We start from the raw sequence: 22,399 nt of genomic DNA on the forward strand, positions 1-22,399 counted from the left end.
TTATATATATTTTATATTTTAATAATATACTTATAATTAATTTTAATGACTATTTTAAAGATAATTAATCTGTTGGTTCTTATAATTTTATCAAATTTATAATTAAATTTTTATATTTTTTTCGTTTTTAATTGAGTTTTTATATTACTTTTAATTTTATAATTAAGTTCTTATTATTGTAAAAATTGTTAGAGTTAACATAATATTTTTTAATAAATTAAAGATACACATAATTAAAAATTTAATTAGATCTTTGATCATATATTTTTTTGAGAAAAATATTCTATTAATTTTAATATTTTTGACATAAAAATATTTAATTACAAAATTAAAAAATAATATTAAAATTTAATTAAAAAAATATAAAAATTTAATTATAAATTTAATAAAATTATAAAAATTAATAAAATAATTAAACCTATTTTAAAATACACCTAACATGTGGATTAAAGATAGATAGACTTAGGCCAATCTGAACCATAATCAATTATGATTTGAAGTGCTACCTTCCTCTGAATAATTTGATAAGACAGCTACCTAGCCTCGTTTTTGTACTTCATTCATTCGTCTTTATTCATACATTTCAGTTTCAGTTCATCATAATTTGCTGACAAGTATTCGTAATATTAATTCGCAACGATGGATGTTTATGCATCTCATGTATGCATGCATGCACATTTCACTACTATAAAAATAGGGTTTAACTACTAAATTTTAACTATAAATATTAAATCGTGAAATAAATTAGCTGTGTATTTTATTTATTACGAAATATTGTCATAGGAACTAAAATTTAAATATTTTTGTAATATTTGAATTTAAAATTTATACTTCTCTAATTCTATTTTCTCTGCATACTCGTCAGTCTCACATTTACATGCCATAACTCTTGAATAAATTTATTTTTTTAAATAAATTTATTAATCTTATTTAATTAAAATAATATAATTAGGATAGAAAATAAAAAATTCAATAACTTTTAAATTGAAAAAAGTTTTTAGTAGATTTTTTACTAAAAATAAATTTTTTTATTATTTATTGGATTAAAAAAATGAGAATAAGTAAAACAAATTAGTCTTTATTTACATATGAACCCTAATTTTTGGGGCACGTATTTTCTTTAACCACACTATATGAGCTCTATCATTATCTAGTATTCTCTAAACTAAGGGTAGTAAACGGGCCTAAATTCGTTGGGTCAGTCCGCGTAATCCGTCAAAAAAGACGGGCGGAGTGAAAAATTAGAATCGCCAAATAGCAAAAATCCATCTAACCCGAACTGCTTAAACCGCGGGTTTAGGCGGGGCGGGGCGGGTTTTCCCGCCGGAATTAGTTTTTTTTGGCAGGGGTATTTTATAATTTTTTTTCCAAAACCTAACTTCTTCCAACCCAATTTACAAGAGAATGAAGATCAAAATTGAATGTTTTGGATTATGTTTATTTCGTTTTAAAGAAAATATTATAATTATGTTTTAGATTATGTTTATTTTGCTTTGGAGACAATATTTATATTTATATTTTTGGATGAAAACTTGGTTTATAATTATGTTTATTAGATATTTATAATTACAAAGACTTTAATGTTTGTGAATATAAAAATTATAATTTTTTTATCCCTTTAAAAGTTATAATAATTAAAAGTAAAAAAAATTATACTTTTAAAAATTATAAATTTATTAAAATTATTGTAAAATTATATATACTATTTAATAATTAATAGTAAAAAAAAAAAGAGATTTTGCGGGTTTAGCCCGCTACCTTGCAGTTAGGTGGGACGGGATGGGATTTTAGAACCGCCTCACTAGGCGGGGCGGGCTTCCACGCTTTTCATCCCTACTCCAAATTCAAAATACCGACTTTTTCTTTCTTCATTTTTGTGTTATATATTTGTTAGTTTTTTTAGCAGATTTTCTCATGAAACAAAAACGTAATAATTCAGGGGAGGCCCTCCATTACAAGAAAAAGCTTTTTTTGGACGTAAAAAATCGACGGTTATTTCTACCGTCAATAATTTTCGACGACTTGCTGTCGATATTACTAAAAGAATTAATTAAAAATAAAATATTAAAATCGACAGCCAGGTCGTCGATATTTATATGATGTATTATTTTTTTTCCTATTATCGTCACATTAACGACGCACGAGTAGGCGAAAATGCTTTTATTTTAAAATCGACGCATACGCCGTCTGTTTTATTATGTAAAATATCGACAATCTTATCGTCGATAAATTTGAACGGTCTAGATCGCTTTTTAAAGGAAAATAAATGGTGTAGATTTAAAGTATAAAATAGATTTATAAATCGACAAAAAATGCCGTCGATTTTTATCACTAAAAAGTAAAAACACACAACAACTCCCGCATCCAGAAACGCAATTCCCCCAAAGTTCAACCTGCGTCCACCTTCTTCTGCACCACCTCCTTCTTCACCCTCTGCCGAAGCTTCCACGACAAGTTGTGCCCTCGCCAGTGCAGCTGCAGGTTATGGTCCCTCTGGATCCGAAATGGTTGGTCGCCATCAGCGACTATGGCGATAGAGCTATTACTTTGCCTCTGAATCTGCATGCTTCAATTCATTAATTCACATATATAATAACAGATTTCAAGCTATATTAGGTATTCTTTAATTTTTTTTCTGGTCTTTTTGATTGACTTCGCTTTCTCTTCATTACTGCTGGAATTGAATTAGGGTTTCGATAACTGGAAGGAGTTGCTGTTGATGAAGACATCGTTATTATATTTGTGAAGAGTGTTTGTGAAGCCATTAATTTAATTGAATTTGCAGAGAAAAGGGGCAACCGGAACCACCACAGGATCCAGCTGTCGCCGCAAAGAAAGTTCAGAAAGCTGACCGCGAGAAACTCCGCCGTGATCGATTAAACGACCACTTCCACGATTTGGCGAACACTTTAGGTCTCTCTCTCACTCTCTCTCTACTTCATGATTATAATAATTTTGCTTGCATCATTCATTCTCATAATTGTTGTGATTGGGATATTTATTTTGCTCCTCTCATAATTGTTGTGATTGGAATGTTTTTTATAGTGCTCTTAGCAGAATTACGACAACCACAACCACAGAATATCAACAACAATGAAGGATTTGGAGAATGTTTAGATGAAATAAGTCTCAACCAACTGTACCTATCAAAAAGATTATAATGATCTTTTAATTGTGAATGTTAAATGTATATAAAATTTCAAATTTTTTATGTGATTTTTTTAGTTTTAATATTTGGTTTAATTCTTTTATTCAATTTTGCATTCGGCTGTAGAAACTTCGACGGATAAATTACAATTCGTAAAATGATGGCAATTCAAGTTTGGCATTTAAAAAATGATGAAAAAGTCATGATAGAACTTAATAGCCATGGACAAGGTCGAGATAATAGCGCGAACTTATTGGTACAGTTTCTGGGTGTAATGGCCCGTAAAGCAACGCTGTAAATTGAAAAGGTCTTTGGTGCTGAAAATATAGGGCGTGTGCGTTGTTTTGGTAGTGCTGTATGTTCGGTAAATTTTGACAAGTCTAAATGTATTTTTGGGTTTGTAACTGATGGAGTCTCCAGCAACGTATGTAAGTAACATGTGATAAATTTAGAGAAGTTGGTTGAAACTTTAGAAAAAAGCCTATGAATATAAAGAAACCAAAATCCAATTAACAGTCCAAATTTTGTTATCAAAATATGATGATAAAATATCTAGTTTATCCAATGATATACTACACATTTAATTGGTGGATTTAATAAATAATAGTTAAATTTTTAAATACATTTAATTATTTATAAATATAATTTTAATTTAACAAAATTGTTCGATTAGAATAAATTAGCACAAATTAATCATGGATTGTATCTGAAAAATAGTGTGAATTAACCATAAAAATAATGTAATTAAATAATCTGATGTTAGTTACAAAAAAAATTGTGGTTGAAAAAATCTGGCCTACATAAATTGTGGCTCTTCGAAGGTCTCTACGATATTTAAAATTGTGATTAATAACTCTAAAATTGTGACAAATTAAAAATATAATCTTCTGATTAGTCACAAATATTCTTTTGTAGTCAATATATAATTGTTACAGTTATCTTAGAGTTTAGCTATAATTTTTTTCATAGCTAAATCCCTTATTTTTTGTAGTATTTAACGATTGCACAATAAATTCACTTTTTTTTTTCAGTTTTTACTGAAACAGTATCATTTTCTTTTTCTTTGAATGATTGATTCCATATAACTAACAAACAAAATTGGCAACGGAACCGAGTCTCATTTGAAAGTGGATACTTGAAAGTTGAGACCTTAATTAATTAACGAAAAATCATATTAGGACTGCCAACAGGCTTCTATATATATAAAAGTAAAATCAAGAAATTTAATTATCTCTCTGTTACGTTGTAAGCACTGACGTCAAGGGATAAGAAGCGTAAGCTCTTGCGGCACCTTATTTATTAATAAAACAAAGGAAAATTCTATGATATGTAAGGTATTTGTGTTTAATTTATCTAAAGAATGAGAAGTAAAATTTTTTACTTTTTCTTTTTGTGTCGGACAGTTAGACACGATAAAAGAGATTATAAAATAACTCGTATTTTGTTTTAACTTCTAACCAATTATTTTATGTGTATAAAAAATAAGTTACTAATTAATCATATTATGTATAAAAGTATATATATTTTATATTTAATAAATTTTAATTGTAATAAATAAATTTAATTATATTATTTTATTATGACAGATTTTATTATTTTAGTGATGGATTATTTAATTAAAAAATATATAAAATAATATGTATAAATATATATAATTAGATAATGACTAATTTGATACCTAAATTTTATTAGAGATGGAGCTTTTGGGTGTGCTAACCTATAAATAGAAATGAAAACTACAAATTACATATGATTAACCATCATGTATCTATCGATCATGGGTGAGAAGAGTAGTAATGATTGGAGAGCAGAGGAAGTAAAGAACAAACAAGTTATACTGAGAGATTATGTGAGTGGATATCCCAAAGAATCTGACATGTACATAGTAACAAGTACCATTAATAAACTGAAGGTTCCAGAAGGCTCAAATGGTGTGTTGGTGAAAAACTTGTACCTTTCATGCGATCCAACCATGCAATTCCGCATGAGGAAAATTCCCCATTCCCCTTCCCACCAATCCGAGTCTTATGTCCCTGGATCTGTAAGTATTATAAACGACTTTAACTATCGGTTGGTTTTTATTTTTCTTTTTATGAAATTGAAAGTACTGTTTTTTTTTTATTTTGTTTATAAATCATAAAAGCGAAAATTATTAAAAGTAAGGGAAGTATATTTTCTTGTCTTTAAAATTTGTTAAAAATTTTAAAAATACTCATAAATTTTATCTTGTTTTAAATTTGTCATAGAATTAAAATTTTAAGGTGAAAATTAGGAACTTCACGTGAAGTTGATATCTGAGAGATGTTAGATGATTTGACTGATTTGACTAAATTTTCATATAACGACTCTCAGATATCAACTTCACGTGAAATTGACTTCACCTGAGTTTTCACCTTAAAACTTTTAATTTGCATCAAATTTATTCCTAATAACTAATGTTTCAAAAAAAAAATGACCAATTTAGGAATAACTTCACAAGAACATCTTTAATACAAGTAAATCAAATATATTTATCATGTATTATTATTAGATTAGTTCTAATTTAAAAAAATTGTCAAAAATATATTTGATACAAATAAAAAACTTATCTATAAATTTTATGTTTATTTTAATTTTAATTGTTGCAGCCCATTAATGGGTTTGGAGTGGCTAAGGTTCTGGATTCAGGGCATGCTGAGTTTAGTGCTGGTGACTTAGTTTGGGGAACAACTAGTTGGGAAGAATATAGTGTCATTCAAAATCCAGAGCAGCTCAAGAAAATTCACCACACTGATGTGCCCCTCACACATTACACTGGACTTCTTGGTAATTAATTGATCTCTCTATGCACTAACTTTAACGGTTATATTCAAGAAATTGAAATGTTCAAAAAATTTAAACATGTTTCTAATGTTTCAAAATGTCAAACCAAACACATTCGAACCGTTTTACTAGTCTTTACAGAAAATAAATTTTAAAGAATTTGTCTTTAAATATCTAGTTTGACAAGTTTAAGGACCGATCCAATTAAGGTTTAATTAGTTCCGACCCATTTACCTATAATAACACTGGCTAAGTTTAGTAACCATTTGTATACGATCTAGTTCAAGACTTGATGATGTTTACTTAGTTCTTTTGAGTTCTTTGAATAGGGATGCCTGGAATTACTGCATATGCTGCAATCTATGAAGTTGGTCTTCCAAAAAAGGGAGAATGTGTGTTCATCTCAGCAGCATCAGGTGCTGTTGGTCAAATAGCTGGACAGTTTGCCAAATTGCTTGGTTGTTATGTGGTTGGAAGTGCTGGCACCCAACAAAAGATTCATCTTCTAAAAAACAAGTTTGGTTTTGATGATGCCTTCAATTACAAGCAAGAGCCTGATTTGGATGCTGCTTTAAAAAGGTAGTGCTAAATTGACTATTTAAAATTAATATCTTTATGACATGGTATCAGAATTTTTATGATTAAAAGTTTCAAACTTACTAAATAATGGTGCATCTTCAGATGAGTTTATAAATTTGATTATAATTTTGTTGGATGAATTAGGTGCTGCCCTGAAGGCATTGATTTCTACCTTGATCATGTTGGGGGGGAAAATGCTTGATGCAGTTCTGCTTAACATGAAGCTCCATGGCCGAATCGCGATATGTGGAATGATTTCGCAATACAATCTTGATGAGCCTGAACTCCTAAGGAATGTGATGCTGCTGGCATTGAAGAGACTTACTGTGAAAGGATTCACACACAGAGATTACCATCATCTGTATCCTAAGATCTTGGAGCTTGTATTGCCTTACATTAGGGACAAGAAGATTTTCTATGTTGAAGACATTGTTGAAGGACTTGAGAATGGACCCGCTGCTCTTGTTGGACTATTCACTGGTCGCAACTTTGGAAAGCAAATTGTTGCCCTTCCTCCTCAATGATCAATCATAATCATTCATCATAGTGCACCGCAAGGCTTGGTTTAGTGGTAACTATGTTTGTCTTGCTAGGAGGTGCACCGAGTTCAAATCCTAGTTGAGGTTGGTTGTTGTTTAAGAACTTATAGTACTCATGATAATGTGTGTGAGTGTGTTGTGTGGGTATGTAAAACATAAATGTGACGCCTAGGATTGGGGTTGTCCAATCCGGTTTGACCAACAAAAAAAAAATCATGCATCATAGTAGGGTTAAAAAAGTTAAATAAAAAGTTAATTTTTCTTGTGATTGAAAAACAACATCATACATCAACGAGCTATAACTCAAATAATATAGTCTTTTTATACTCATCTAGAAGTCGTAGCAAATCTCCTTATCTTTAAAAAAAAGAAAAAAACAATTTCATACTTTTCACAATCAATTGTTATTAACTGCCTAACACTTAATATTTTAAATAGTACTGTTAAAAAATTGAGAGTATAATCTGATCCAAAAGAGAAAGAAAAAAAGAAAAAAAGGGTTGTATTCTAAGTAAGTAGGTTATGGCCTACCACTGTACCAAACAAGATAGATGGATGCATCAAGTGTTTGTCCACTTCAAACACATCATCAAACTAGAGTAGTTCGATCCATTCATAACATGAAAAATAATGGAGCATGGATTTAGGGTTTTTCACATTTATAAATTAAAAAATATATTTAATTATCTTTGTATCTCGATTCAAAAAATTTGAATATGAAATTTAGTAATCAAAATATAACCATCTTATTTATGTAAATTTACCCTTTTATTCATACATACTTTAAACAGATATATTACGTTCATTTTTAAATATATAAAAATATAATAAAAGATTTTGACTTGATATAAAAAAGTTTGAAAATAATCTAAAACATGTACATTTTTAATTTAATGGTTTAATTTTTAATAAAATTCATATGGATAAAAAGCTATATGAATTGTGAAAGAAAGGGGAGTTGTCAAATCAGAGCTTCATGAATGATGATGTTATTGATAGGCTGCAGCCGAGAGGGTGGCGCTGGCGCAGGCAGTTCTACATAGTAACTTTTCTATGTCCAGTCCTCTCAAGTCATAATACTCATTTTCGTTTGAAATTGATAATTAAAAATTGTATTTTTATGTAAAATTGTTAGTTAAAAATTCTTATATGATTTAACATAAATAACTAAATTATTATTTATTTCACATAAAAATAACTGTATCTCAGTCTTTATCATTCTTCATTCTTCAATATCCTCTCTTGTCCTTTTTTTGTTTCACAAATTTATATAGAGCCCACCCTTGTATGGATCTTGTAAGGCCCACATTGCATATCCTATTAGTTACATAGAGTCCAACGTCTCCATGCAACACGGTCCCCAACTCCGTCATCTTACTTCACTATTTCTTCAGATATCTTTTTTTAATCTTAAATAGGAAAACAAAATTTTAAAATAAAAATATTAAATAAGTGTTGAATTTAATTTTGTATATATAACAAATTTTTAAATAAAATTTAAATTTATAGTAAATTAATTTTTAATCTTTTGAATTAGAAGATAAGTAAAAAATAAATTCCAAAAAAAAGAGAGATATTAGATAGTCATGATTCATAAAGTAGTATCATATAAATTTAGTATAAGTTAATATTTAAAGTGATTTTTGAATTTGCAGTCAAGTTTTAATGTTGTTTTTAAATTTAAAATTGTTCTAAATTTGTCTCCTAATTTAACATTAGTCGTTCTTAAAATATTTTTTGGTGACGAAATAATGATGTGTGGTTGGACGGAGGTTATGCTGAAAGCCACGCTATATTAGTAAAATGTAGCCGTTTTATTTTGGCATCCAAATAGAACATATATAAACGACGTCCTTTAGAGTATTTTGAGGGGTTTTAACTCCAACATGTTAAAACCCCCCTCAAAATACCCTAAACGATGTCGTTTATGTTCTATTTGGGCGCTAAAAATAAAACGACGACGTTTTATAGCATGGCTTTCAACGTGGTCTTCGTCCAATCACGTCATCATTTTGTACCAGAAAGTATCTCAAAGATGACCATTATTAAATTGATGGACAAATTTGGAACAATTTTAAGTTCAGACACGACATTGAGGTTCGACTGCAAATTCAGTGACCACTTTGAGTATTAACTCATTTAATAACGAAATAACATTTTAAAGAAAGTGTAAATCTTACTAGTAATTGAGTTGAAATATCACTCCACACATGTGATCTATAACAAGTTCAACTAAGTTAAATAATAAGATTTGGAATAATATTAACGAGTTGACAACTGATTTTTGTTATGTTAGACCAATTTAATTGAATTTAATTAATAAAAAAATTTGAATGTATAATATTTTTTTAGAAAAAAAAATATGTTATGTAATGAAAACCACCTAGATTATATTATTATTGCTACAAAATAATTATACTAGATTTATAGTAAAATTAATCACTAAAATTAGTTATTAATATAAAATATATATTAAAATAAATTAAATAACATATATATTTATACATAAATACATAATAACTGGTTTTAATGTATAAATAATATTTTTGGCTATCAAAATACCATAACATAACATGGAGTAGATAAAAACAGCAACAAGTGCTTTCTGAGTTATTTAAATTGCATGGTTTGTTGAGGAATTAAGCATTGCAAGTACAGACAATGAGTAAGACATCATCATGAGCTATTATTAGGGTAACAATATTTGAACAGATATATTCAGGTATAATGTTTAATAAAGCAAAATAATTATTACCGGGTTTATATACAAATAAATTATAAATTATAACATGCATAAATTGTAGAAATTATTTTTTATAACACCTTTTTCACAGAAATCTCCATGAAGATTCTGTTACCCAATTCCCGCACTGGGCAATATGAACTATTATTACTAGCAAAGTTCACAGCATAAAACGACAGTAATGTTTATTTCTTTCTTCCATCCACAAGGAAGATAGAGACTACAGCTTGGTAAGAAAAGTGGACAGTGAAAAAGAAAAGGAATTTTTATATAAATAGAAAATATTTTCTTTCATTGTAAACAAAAACAAGTACCGTATCTGCATACAGATAATGATAAGCAAGTACATATTTTGCTTTTCGTCATGAGACAATAGCACTGACACTGGGATAACAACGCCCCTTTTCTTTTTTTTTTTCTCCACAAAAATCAGACATTGAGCATAAACAAAAAATTTATCAAAATCTCCTAAGGTTAATTTCTGGTGTTTTAATTTTAGGCCATTATGAATTGGCTATAATGGTAAAATAAAAAAAAAAATAAAACTTTGGAGAATGTTATGATATAGAAGAAATAGAATAATTTTCTCACCCGAAGAATATAGGTGGTATTTTTTTAACATTGACACGTATCTACATCAAATTTAAAAGTAACAATATATTCATCATAGTATTGTGTTAAATTAGTATGTATGAGATCTTATTTTCAAATTTATTATTGTCAATTATGTAATAAATAATTTCTTTTCCCTCTTAAAAGGTTATTGAATGATGTGAGAAAATAAGGTTTATAAACATATTTGAAATTTGTTACTTTTTTTTTTAAGTAAAATTTATATTCATACAAGTAATTTTGGTAAGGATTTGATGATAAGCTAATTTAATACGTGTTTTAAATGTTTGTGATAAGTTATACTTTTAAATAATATTTGAACTATTTATATCACGAATATTTGAAACATATATCATTTTTCTCCTCTTTAAAAAAAGGGCTGGGCTACACATACAAGTTTACAAGCTTACAAGTTGGCCCAGCCCAAATAGAAGTCACGCGCATGAAGAGAAATAACAACGCGCGTCAAAACCACGCGCTCAACACTCGAACGGTTACGTATAGCAGACTCTTCCACTTCTTCCACTTCTCAAAGCGCTTTGAAAATAAGGAAACCGTCCAATTTTTGAGCGAAAATCAAAGTTCAAAATATACAAATCGTTGTTCGAAACCTCCATCAAAACACCATCAAACTCTCTGTGAAGAATCTGAAGAAAAAACAAAGCAACAATATTCAACGTAAGTTCATTAAGATTCCTGTATATTTTACTTTTCTTCTACGTCGTTCTTCTAGGGTTTACTATTATTCTTACTTCTTTGTTACACTGTTCTAAGTTCTACGTCGTTGTTCTAAGTTCTACGTCGTTCTACGTTGTTGTTCTAAGTTCTCCTGCTATCTTTGTTGATTTTTGGGGGTTTATTCCGTAGATTGGGGGGTGTATACTGCTTAACCTTGTAATGTGGCTTGATATTGAAGCATGGTTGAGTGATATCTGACTGATATCTATATGGATATATCTGAATAATATCTATGGGTGCATCTCACTGTTATCAATGGGTGTATCTTGTTGATATCTTTGGGTGTATCTGAGTCATATATATGGGTGTATCTTACTGTTATCAATGGGTGTATCTTACTGTTATTAATGGGTGTATCTGACTCATATATATGGGTGTATCTTACTGTTAACAATGGGTGTATCTTACTGTTATTAATGGGTGTATCTTACTGATATCTTTCGGTGTATTTTTCGCTTCAGAGAAAATGGCAGCAAGAAACCAAACAAAAGACCTTAAGTGTGCCACACATCTCCTAAGTGATAAATTCAGAAACATGAGTGAGGAGAAGAAGGCGATTATGAGGGATCTCGGATTCGGTGGGTTGATGCACATCCCACCACTAAGGGTGCATCACCAACTGTTAAGGGAGCTAGCAAACAACTTCAAACTTGGGGAGAACAGACTGGAAACAGGATATGGTTCTTTCAAAATAACCCCAAGAAAAATAGGTCATGCACTTGGCAAAAGTCTTACCGATGAAATGATGGAAATCGGCGTTGGCAACGAAGAGGAACGCCTGATGTTCAAGAGGATATTCATCCTCTACATACAGATGGCGTTTCTTTTGCCAACGACGATAAACAAAATATCGCTCGTGTACCTGGCCCCAATTTTTAAGATGGACGGCATATCGGAGAGAAACTGGGGGGGCATGTTTTGACCTTCATGGTCAAGGGCATCACAGACTACCAGGAGAAGAAGAAGAAGGCAATTAATGGCTGCCTCTTCGCCCTGATGATAATCTACTTTCATCTTTCAAAAAACAAAGGAAAGAACAGGACTGAAAGACCACCAAAGCCCTGGATTGCCACTGGACTAAGGAGCAGTTGGTGGAAAGAATGACCGCAGAAAGAGAGGAAATTTTGGTAAGTAAACATAATAAGTTGGGTGTATTTTATTTACCCGAATGCTGCTAACTAAAATATCTCATGTTTCAGGGGATTGTGAAGATGGCAGAGACAAGAGAAAAAATGAAAAAAAAAAGAAAAAAAGAAAAAAAACAAGAAATCAAAAAAACAAAAAAAGGAAGGCGAGTCCAACATCGTCTTCGGAGACAGAAACTACTGACAGTGACACTTCTACCTCTGAGTCTGAGGCTCAAGAAGACTCAGAGGATTCAGGAAGAAAACATCCCAACAAAAAGGAGAAAAAGTAAGTAACATACTTGGGTGTAATTTCTTTTTCGGGTTGGGTGTATTTTGTTTGTTCACGTTGGGTGTATGTAGCATATTAAGCAGGGTGTGTTTCGTTTGCTGCGTTGGGTGTATATTGTATATTCAGTTGGGTGTATCTCGTGAATTCATTTGGGTGTATTTTTAGTATGTTCTAAATGACAATTGTTTGCCTTCCAGAATGGACTCCAGAAAAAGAAAGCAAAGGCAAGAGGAGTCAGATTCTGATTCAGAATCTGAATTTGAACCAAGTGATGAGTAATGTCCTGAAATTATTACTCCTTTCTTTTGGCTTCATTATAAAGATTTCGTGTATTAACTGAAGTGTCTATTATTGACTTATAGGAGCGAAGAATCATCACGTGCGGAGAAGGAGAAGAAAAAGAAAAAAACAAAAACAACACCAAAAAAGTAAGCACTTCTTTGGATAATATTCTGTGATAAAATTAATTTTTTATTTCTGATTGGTACTCTTTTTTTTTCACCCAGAACACAACAAAAAAAGAAAAAAGTTGTTGTGGAAGATTCACCTCCTGAAGAAGATCAATACTTTGACGGGTACAGTACCTCATAAGCTATATTACGGTCTATCATCGTAATTATTTTTGTTAACGTCTTATTTTATGAATGTAGTGAGAGATATGAAATATCAAGTGATGAACTCGATGAATGGCCAAGGGAAAACGTTGATAAATCTGCTGCAGAGGGGTATGTCTTGCTGGGCTGTGTATTTGAGATTTTGGTGTGTTTTGTTTGCTAATAATTGTATCTTGTTTCGCAGGGAGAACCAACCTGACCTGCGATCGACAGAAGGTCGCTATGTGTCCTCTGAAACGTAAGAAGCTTTATTATTTAATAAAATCTTGTTATTACTTGAGATTTGGATGTATTTTGTGAACCATTTGGGTGTATTTTGTGGATCAAGTTAGGTGTATGTCGTTTGTTTTGTTGGGTGTATATTGTCCATTCGGTTGGTTGTGTCTCGTGCATTCATTTGGGTGTATTTTGTCTGAATAACATGAAATCTGTTTAGACTACCGGCTGTGAACTTGGGAAGTGATGATCCTTCCTCTCAAGGACGCACAGAACAGAGTAGTGTAAACCAGCCGTCACAGAGCATGTAATTTCTCTTTCAAATAACCGTTACTTTTATTCTTCTATTACCTTCTACTTCTAATTCTGTATATATTTTTTTTAGAAAAAAAAGCCCTTTATTATTTTATTCAAGAAAAAAAAGGCAGCAAAAAAAAGCAAAAATTGCAAGTATGTAAGTTCTCAAAAAACAAAGCCCGTCTTCTTTTTAGATTGTTCGGGTGTATTTTTTGACCTTCTTTGGGTGTATTTTAGGTTGATTCCGACTGATTCGAATATGATGGTTGTTAGGGAACAAACACTGTCGGAAGCGCTTGCAGTGTCAGTTTTCCAAGAATATTTCAACCTTATAACCTTATTATTTTTAAATACGTTGTTAACCTTTCAACCTTATAACCTTATTATTTTCAAATACGTTGTTAACCTTTCATTTTTCTTCTTGTTTAGAGTCCCGATCCAGGTTTTTGTGCCGGCATCCCAACAAACAACCACTGACACAGATTTCGAACCAACCCCTATGCTACAGATTGAAGGGACTAGAGAAACGTAAGAAAATAGTATTGGGTGTATATTTATTTAGAGTTTGGGTGTATATTTGCTAACAATTTGGGTGTATATTGTTCCTGACCATTTTTTTTACGCCATGATTAATTTTGTGTAACTGTGCAGCACTCCTGAACCCCCCAAACAACTTCAAGAAACCACACCCACGCTTCCCCCAGCTCCAACTAAAATGTAAGTTCATCAGACTAAAATCAATCTTTGCTTATTATCCGTATATTCTTATTCTTACTCTTATTGTTATACATCATGACGCAGTCATCCAGCTGCAGAAGACGCTGCTGCCCTGTTGATGATGGCACGGACAGCAACCTATGTTCCTAAAACAGATCCAGGGATGCCATCATTCAGCCTTGGATTGACAGATTCAAGCCAGGAGGGGGCGTCAATGCAGGAGACAGAAAGGGAAAAATCTCCAGAAACTGCAACTATGCTAGAACAATTAGACAGTTTGGTCCAAAAATTAGCAAGCAATGCGGCGAAGGAACTGCAAGTATGCTAGAACAATTAGACAGTTTGGTCCAAAAATTAGCAAGCAGTGCGGCGAAGGGAAAAGACGAAAGTCCACAAATTCAGAGGGAGACTGGGGGAGAAAGTTCTGCAAAGTTTGAAACTCCTGGGGGGAATAAATCGAATTCCAGATGATATGAAACAAAACTGCTACATCTGGGGGACGAGACTGAAGGAAGACGCAGATGGCAATACTGACGAGTATGAGGAGATTTGCACTCTGATTGGACAAGGAGAATACATTTTGATAAGAATGCACCTTGCATCCCTCGAGGCAAAAAGTGATATAGAATCTCAGGTAATATTAGAATAACATTAATGTTTTTACACCAAAGTCAACTGCAATGTTTTATTAATGTAAAATTGATTTCGGCATATATTTCTAGATTGTATCTGCCATCTGCCTCATCCTAAACCAGAAAAATGAAAAGAGGTTTCAGGAACAAATATACTGTCTCCCCCTCGATATTTTGGTAAGTGTTACTTCTACGAACTTTGGGTGTATTTTTTGTATTGATTTGGGTGTATTGTTTAGGTTGGATTGGGTATAAATTGTGTATTCATTTGGGTGTATTTATAGTATTCACTTGGGTGTATTTTCAGTATTTCATTTCTTGTTTCGCAATTCTTGCAGAGCATGGCACTTTCGGATCACCCAAAGGGGGAATTCATATCCCCGAAAACGAAAAAGGAATTCAGGGTGGAAGCCTACCCGAGTTTCATTCCCTTCATAGATAGAAAAAAATTAAGTTCGCATCCATATGTAAGTTTTCGTTTGCTAAATTTGTTAGTTCGCTTATTTACTTATATGCCAAATAAAATAACACACTGTTGAAATGTGGCAATCCTTCAGATTTTTGCTCTTGTTTGCCACTCGGGGAACGAGAAGAAAATTAAAGCATCATATGTTAAAATATCAGGCCAAAAAACAAGGTATAAATTTGTGACTCTGAACATTAAACTTTCCTAAATGAGATTTGTAATTTATTTTCTTCATTTTCAGCTATGACTGCGCTATCTACGTTATGAAGTGGCTTGAGTTAATTGAGCCGGAAAACATCAAAAAGGGGAAGTATGAATGGGATAATTGGCCACAGGTAACTGTCTTTAGAACTATATAACTCTGTACTACTTTACTGAATTAATATTGCTGTTTAAACAGAATATACTTTTTAATTGTAGGAGGAGGTGGACCACTATAGAGTGGAGTATGCTTCGCAGATACTATTGAGTGAGATGAATAAAGAAAGAGATCAGGCAATTAGAGAGAGTAGTGCTATAAGGCTGTCGAAGCCATCCTCTGTATTATTGAGTCCGTTTTGTCAGATTAATTCTGCTGATATAGAAACGGGGTAATCCAACTGCTGGGTAGTTTGTAAATTGAACAAATGATGTAAATATTTGCCATTTATCAACAACTTCTATTACATGTATATTTTTTCCCATAGTTAAACTATCTCTGATGGTGAACTGCCTGTGTTGTATTCAAAAGCTGTATTACAGGTGGTAAAATATGAAGCAAAAAATCAAGGCATATATAAACATAAATTATAAACTGTTACACCCAACGCAAGTCTAATAATACACCCAAGATTGAATAAAATATACACCCAACTTTCTGTGCTGTATTCAAAATGTATGAATTACATGTACTAAAATATGAAGAAAAACATCAAATGAAATATACGCCCATAACCTGCGAATTTTTACAGCTTTTGTTCTATATGTATCTATATATATGTGTCTATATGTAAATTGTGAATTAACAAAAATACACTCAAAAAGAACAGTACTTTTACACCCATATTCTATATAACTATACACCCAAAGAGTTATCCCCTGCTGCTGGTACCCTGAATTGATAATTTATAACGTGTCCTTGATATTGGCTGCAATTTGAATGCGCCGCTGATGCAGCATCAAACAGGTTTATCTGAATATAACACTCACGCATTAGCTAAACTATTAACAAGAAAAATAAACTCAATCGCCACAAATTTAAAGAACATTACATTTACCTCGCTTAAAACTTTCGTCTTCTTCTTCTTTGTGGCATTTGCAATCTGTTTCTCCAGCTTTGAACCTAGCCTGTTTTTTGGACGTCCTCTTGTTCGAATCCTTGGCGGGCTTTGAAGCTCGTTAACGGATTCCAAGTTGGCGTCTTCGTGGGATAAAGAAGATGTACCCTTCCTTTTGGCTTTTAATGCTTCCATCTCGGCCATGGTGTTATCGTACGCACGGTGCAGAATTGCAGTCAGCTCCTCCGATTCGGAGGCAAATTCGCAAATATTTTGCGAACGAAAAACCAATTGGTCGAACCTCTTGCTTCTTGGCTCCATCAGTGGCTCATCGTGGCTGCTCTTGATGTGTGTGTATCGCCTCTTTACCTTCTTGCTCCATCGTTCCAGTATATATCTAGGGGACACTTGGCTTACTTGTTCGAAACTTAACACGCTTAGTGCGTGACAGCACAGTATCCCTCTCGACTCGAATAATAAGCATTGGCATTTTACCTCGGCTGCAACTGAGTCGTAGGTAACCGCGAATTTGTTGAATATTGAGCTGGAAACTTGTTCTCCGACTTCGTATACTGAATAGCCTAGGGCGGAATTCTTTAATCTGGTGATGCAATTCGCCTTTCCTCTGAATCGCGCTTGGACTTCCCTAAACTTTGCGTGAGTGTACGCATCTTGAAACTGAGCTTCAATGGAGGATTTGGTTGCACACGGTATGACCGTATGAAAATCTGCAACATCTGATTCTCTCTCTGCTTGCTCCCTACTTCCGAGGCAATTATCGTACTGTTTGACGAACTGAATAAGCGAGCTGTTCCGGGTGATGTACTTGTTAAAAAATGAATGCATGCTCTCACTCCTTTGTGTGCTTCTCATCCCTGCCCAGAAGTGGTGGTCCAGATAGATAGGAACCCATATGTGACGGTCTTCGTACAGATCTGCATAATACACCCAAACACACACTGTAAAATACACCCGAGAGATCGTAAAATTTACACCTCTGCTGCAGATTTTAAAAACACATTACCTGAAAGCCACTTATTGTCCGCAAGACCAAAATTCACCAGAAAATCGTTCCAATTCCTATCGAATGAGTCTTTGCTATGAGAGTTCCAAACAACATGGCTCATTTCTTGTTCGATATCGGCATGTCCCTTGTACCCGTTTAATTTGCTTGGAATCTTCTTCATGATGTGCCAAATACACCAGCGGTGAACTGTTGTTGGCATACAGGCCTCTAAAGCCCTTTTCATTGATGCGCACTGATCGGTGAGAAACCCTTTCGGAGCGTTTCCTCCCATGCAACGAAGCCAGCATTGAAATAACCATTTGAATGATTCAATTTCTTCGTTCTTCATCAAAGAGCATCCGAGAAGTGTTGACTGACCGTGGTGATTCACCCCGACAAAAGAACCACAGACCAAATTATACCTGAAACAAATTACCATGGTCCAGAATGCAAAATCATTAGGTACACCCCAACAAATGCTTAGAATACACCCAATGAAACGGCCAATATACACCTCTGCCGCGGATTCATAAAAATACATTAATTTAGCATCATAAACAGGGACAGTTTGTTACCTGTTTGTATTGTAGGTGGTGTCGAATGAAATGACGTCTCCGAAATACTCAAAGGCGGCTCTGCTTCTTGCATCGGCCCAAAAAGCCAGCTTAATCGATTGATCCTCCTTGAGTTCGAGCTCAAAAAAGAAATTCGGATTCTTCTCTTTCATTCTTAAGAAATATTTTCCGAATTCCTTTGCATCTTCTTGTTCGGAAACATTCCACCTTTTTCTGATTCGCGCCCATCTGAGGAATTTACCTTCGGGTTCTTCACTCCAGAGGTGCCTTCTCTATGTTGATTATTAACTTCCTGTTGTAGGGCTAGATCCGCATCGTTATTACTCATGTCCAGATTCTCCTGTTCGGAATCTGTTTCCACATGGCCTTCTTCGTGGGATCTGTCCGCCATCAATGGATGATCTCTCGGGTCCCCGGCAACGGCGCCAATGTTACGGTGGGTAACCGGAGATTAATGGATTGAATGGCGTAAGTTGGCCCAATTGTCCACGAATGATGAGCTCCGGGTTGGTTTTGCACGCTGGAGCCTCCTTCTGACGTGTTTACGTGGGTGAATGGGGGGTGGTACCTGCAAAGACACTCCGATGCCTAAGTTAGCAAGAGTGTGAGCAGGTCTAGAGAGTATTGGGCTTAGAGATACCTGAGGGGTGTCAGTGTATTTATAGTGGTGAGCCAATAACCACCGTTGGAGTAGTGCCGTATCTTTAGGGTGTTAACCGCCCCCATTATCTTGGGGAGGTTAAGATATGGCGTTATGAAGTGGTTAGAGAGATTTCAGGGGTGGTTACTCATTCGAATGAGTATTTATCTGCCAGCTAATCTCACATCCGACTTCTTCAGACCAAGTCGTGGTTGATACCGACTTCTTATGTGAAGGTCGGTACTTAGCTAGGCTTAATCCTTCAGATTAGGCCTTTTATTTGGTCCTGGGCCTTTATCGTTGGGCCAGGGTATGAACAGTGCCCCTACTTGAGCCCAAAGTCTCTTTAGAGTTTGGGTTCAAGTATTTAACTCGGGTTCGTAGCCGACTTATTTGGAGAGAACATGGGTCTTATAAACCGACGTGATTTTCGCGACCCTTTGTTTCTGACAGTTACGTCAATTCAAGCGTCGTGTCCGTTAGGGAAGCATTGAGGGCTTTGGTAACGGTGCAATCTCATTAATGACTGCTCCGCTTTTACCATTATGCCCCTTAGCATGTTTATAAGTACTTTCCCTCTCTTTCCTTTTTCCGTTTCTACAATCTTTCAAACTTCCTCTTTCTTTGTTCGTGCTGTGTTTGTACGTACTATACTTCCGGAGACTTCTGCTTCTTTATTTTCAAAAAGAGGTTAGTTTCTTTCTTCTTCTTTGTATGACTTGATTTTGTAGAGGGATAGTTTTGTAGATTTTTGCTCGGCTCCTTTTCTTCTCTCTAGAGACCTTTTTGATTTTTTCTTTTTCTTTTTCCTTTTGTAGGTTTCCTTCATTTTCCTTTAGAGAAAGAAAAATGGCCTCCGTAGATTGGGTTGACGTTACAGTTCTGGGGGAGGAGCCTTTGGTGGATGCGGAGTTTATTACTCACCTTCGCACCCATCATCGGCTCTGTACTTCGGAGGAAGATGAGCCTAAATACGAGTTGCTTGTTCCCGGTTTAGAGGACCGGGTTTGTCATGGGAGAGCCAATGAAACGGCCCCCCACTTCTTCTTTATGTATGAGTGCATGATCACCCGACTGGGCGTCTTTCTGCCCTTTTCAGATTTTGAGATGTCTGTTTTGCAGCATTGTCACGTTGCCCCTACCCAGCTTCATCCTAACTCCTGGGGTTTCTTGAAAATTTACCAATTTATTAGCCATGCTCTGGATTTCCCGACTACTCTGAAAATCTTTTTCCATCTTTTTCATATGACCAAACCTTTTAGTGGGCTGAATAATAAACAACAATGGGTTTCCTTCCGAGCCATACAAGGTCGGAGGATTTTTACCCTTTTTGATGAATCTTTTCATGATTTTAAAAATTTCTTCTTCAAAGTGCAAGCTGTAGAGGGTCACCATCCCTTTTTCTTGGATGAGAACTCCTTTCCTCGCTTTCCTTTATACTGGCTGGAGGCCTCCCCTTGCGAGAAATATAGTTTAGATGACCTGGATGAGGTAGATGCTGCCGTCGTGGGGTTCCTCCGAGAAGTGTGGGGGAGGGCCCCCTATTTGGATACTAAAAAATTTCTCCAAAGGTCTCCGACCTTTGTCCAATCTCAGCTAGGTAGTTTTTTATAGTATGCTGAATTCCCGACTTGTTAACCTAATATTCCGACTTTGTTTGATCCTTTAGCTTGTTGTTTTCTTTTTCAGAAATGGCAAAGACAAACGCTCAAGAATCTTTTCAAAGGGTCCAGGAGGCTAAAGCTAAGTCTCGCGCTCGATCTGGTGGTGCCAGGGTTATCTCTCCTCCTCCTCCTCCTCGTAGTGTTGGAACTCTTTCCAATCCTATGGTGATTTCTTCTTCAACTCCTTCTCAGCCGTCCTCCGTCGTCCGACCTTCTCCCGATCCCAAGAAGCGCAAGCTTTTAGAGTCTGGCTCTTCTGGGGAGGTTAAGGCGGATGCTCTTGCCTTCGTCCGAAAGAATATCTATCCTTATGCCCGTATAGGCATGGATGATATGTCTGTTCGGAGCCACCTTACCACCATGGTCGAGGAGAGCCTTAAGGCAGCGGGGGTCTGCGGCAAGCTCTTAGATATTTTTGATAGGGCTCCTCTCAGTTCTTTAGGGGCGACCTCGAGGGTCGAGGAGCTGGAAGGGAGGCTCCGTGTATATCAAGAGCAGGAGGGAGAGTTGAAGAAGGAAATCGCCAAGTTAAAGGAGGAGAGAGACACCCTCCGGGAGAAAGGGAAAGCTTTGCAAGCCCAATGTAACATGGAGACGGAATTGAGGAAGACGGCACAGGCTAGCTATCAGAGCTTATTCAAGGATCTTGTGTCCGTGAAAACTGACCTGTTTAATTCTCGGAAAGCGTATGAGGAGTTAGAGGACTCCATTGCCGATGGCGCCGAGGAATCTTGGCGGATTTTTCTGGAGCAGGTCAGAGTTATTGCTCCTGACTTGGATCTGTCTCCTTTACATCCTGACAAAGTTGTCATTGACGGCGCCATTGTAGATCCTCCTGTCCCCAAAATTGTTTCTGAATCCGAGTTGAAGACTCGGGGGCAGAGGATCATAGAGTCTCCTCCTCACTCCAAAGATGCTCCGAGTTCTTCCGTCATTCCTCCGACTTCCTCTTCAGCTTCTCTTCCTGGTTCCGGTGGCGCTCCTCCTGACTCTGGTGGTGGTGATCCGTCTACTCCTCTGAAAAAATGACTTTATTTTTCATGGCTATATGGGGGCTCGGCTTGTGAGTCCCCCCCTTTTTTAAACTTATTTATGTGTTGTTTGGTGGTTGTGTGAACAATTTCTCTTGGCCTTTTAAGGCCGTAAACAAAAATACTTCTGACGAGTGCCCTTTTGAATAAGGGTGTGGAAAAATAAATGCCTCTTTTTGGATAGGGGTTCTAAGTTACCTTGTGCGTGTATGCTTTTCTAATTTCGATATTTCAAAAACCTTTTTTCTGAAAACCTTTTTGTTGGCTTGTATCGTTTTTTTCGAGCCTTTTCGTTTAAGGGCTTTTGTGCAGCCTTTAAACTTTTCTCAGGTTTTCCAATCTCTTTTTATTATCCTTTATACTCAACTTTGCTTGAGTGAGTTTTTATGACTTAGGTTATTTTTGTGATGCGTTTTTGATCTACTCGGAGTATTTCCGAGTTTATTTACTCGGGTTCTCATTTCGACTTAAGAGTCGGATTGTTCCCGAGTTTTTTTTTACGATCAACTCATATAACCTCTTTACACCGACTTGTACCTCATCGTTTTATCCTGACGACCATCTAGGTCGGTTCATGGAATTTTCACGTTTTGTCGAGCTTAAGTCGGCGCGTTTCGTAGAAAGACTTAGAAAAATAAAGAAGGACATTAAGAGATATTGTAAATGAAAAAGATCTTTATTAATTGGGGAGGTACCTTCTTGCTACTC

At 34.7% G+C, this 22,399-nt stretch overlaps 1 long non-coding RNA gene and 1 pseudogene across 1 annotated transcript; both read left to right on the forward strand.

Moving 5' to 3' along the window:
* Positions 1-4,857: 4,857 nt before the first annotated feature.
* LOC107481493 (2-alkenal reductase (NADP(+)-dependent)-like) lies at positions 4,858-7,309 on the forward strand (annotated as a pseudogene).
* A 6,824-nt stretch (positions 7,310-14,133) lies between these two features.
* On the forward strand, positions 14,134-14,629 carry LOC107481427 (uncharacterized). The gene is made up of 3 exons (XR_008007063.1): positions 14,134-14,232; positions 14,356-14,421; positions 14,506-14,629. It is a non-coding gene; the product is annotated as an uncharacterized LOC107481427 (long non-coding RNA).
* The last annotated feature ends 7,770 nt before the right edge of the window (positions 14,630-22,399 follow it).

This window comes from Arachis duranensis, chromosome 3 (genome assembly GCF_000817695.3).
Source record: "Arachis duranensis cultivar V14167 chromosome 3, aradu.V14167.gnm2.J7QH, whole genome shotgun sequence".
Taxonomy (NCBI): Eukaryota; Viridiplantae; Streptophyta; class Magnoliopsida; order Fabales; family Fabaceae; genus Arachis; species Arachis duranensis.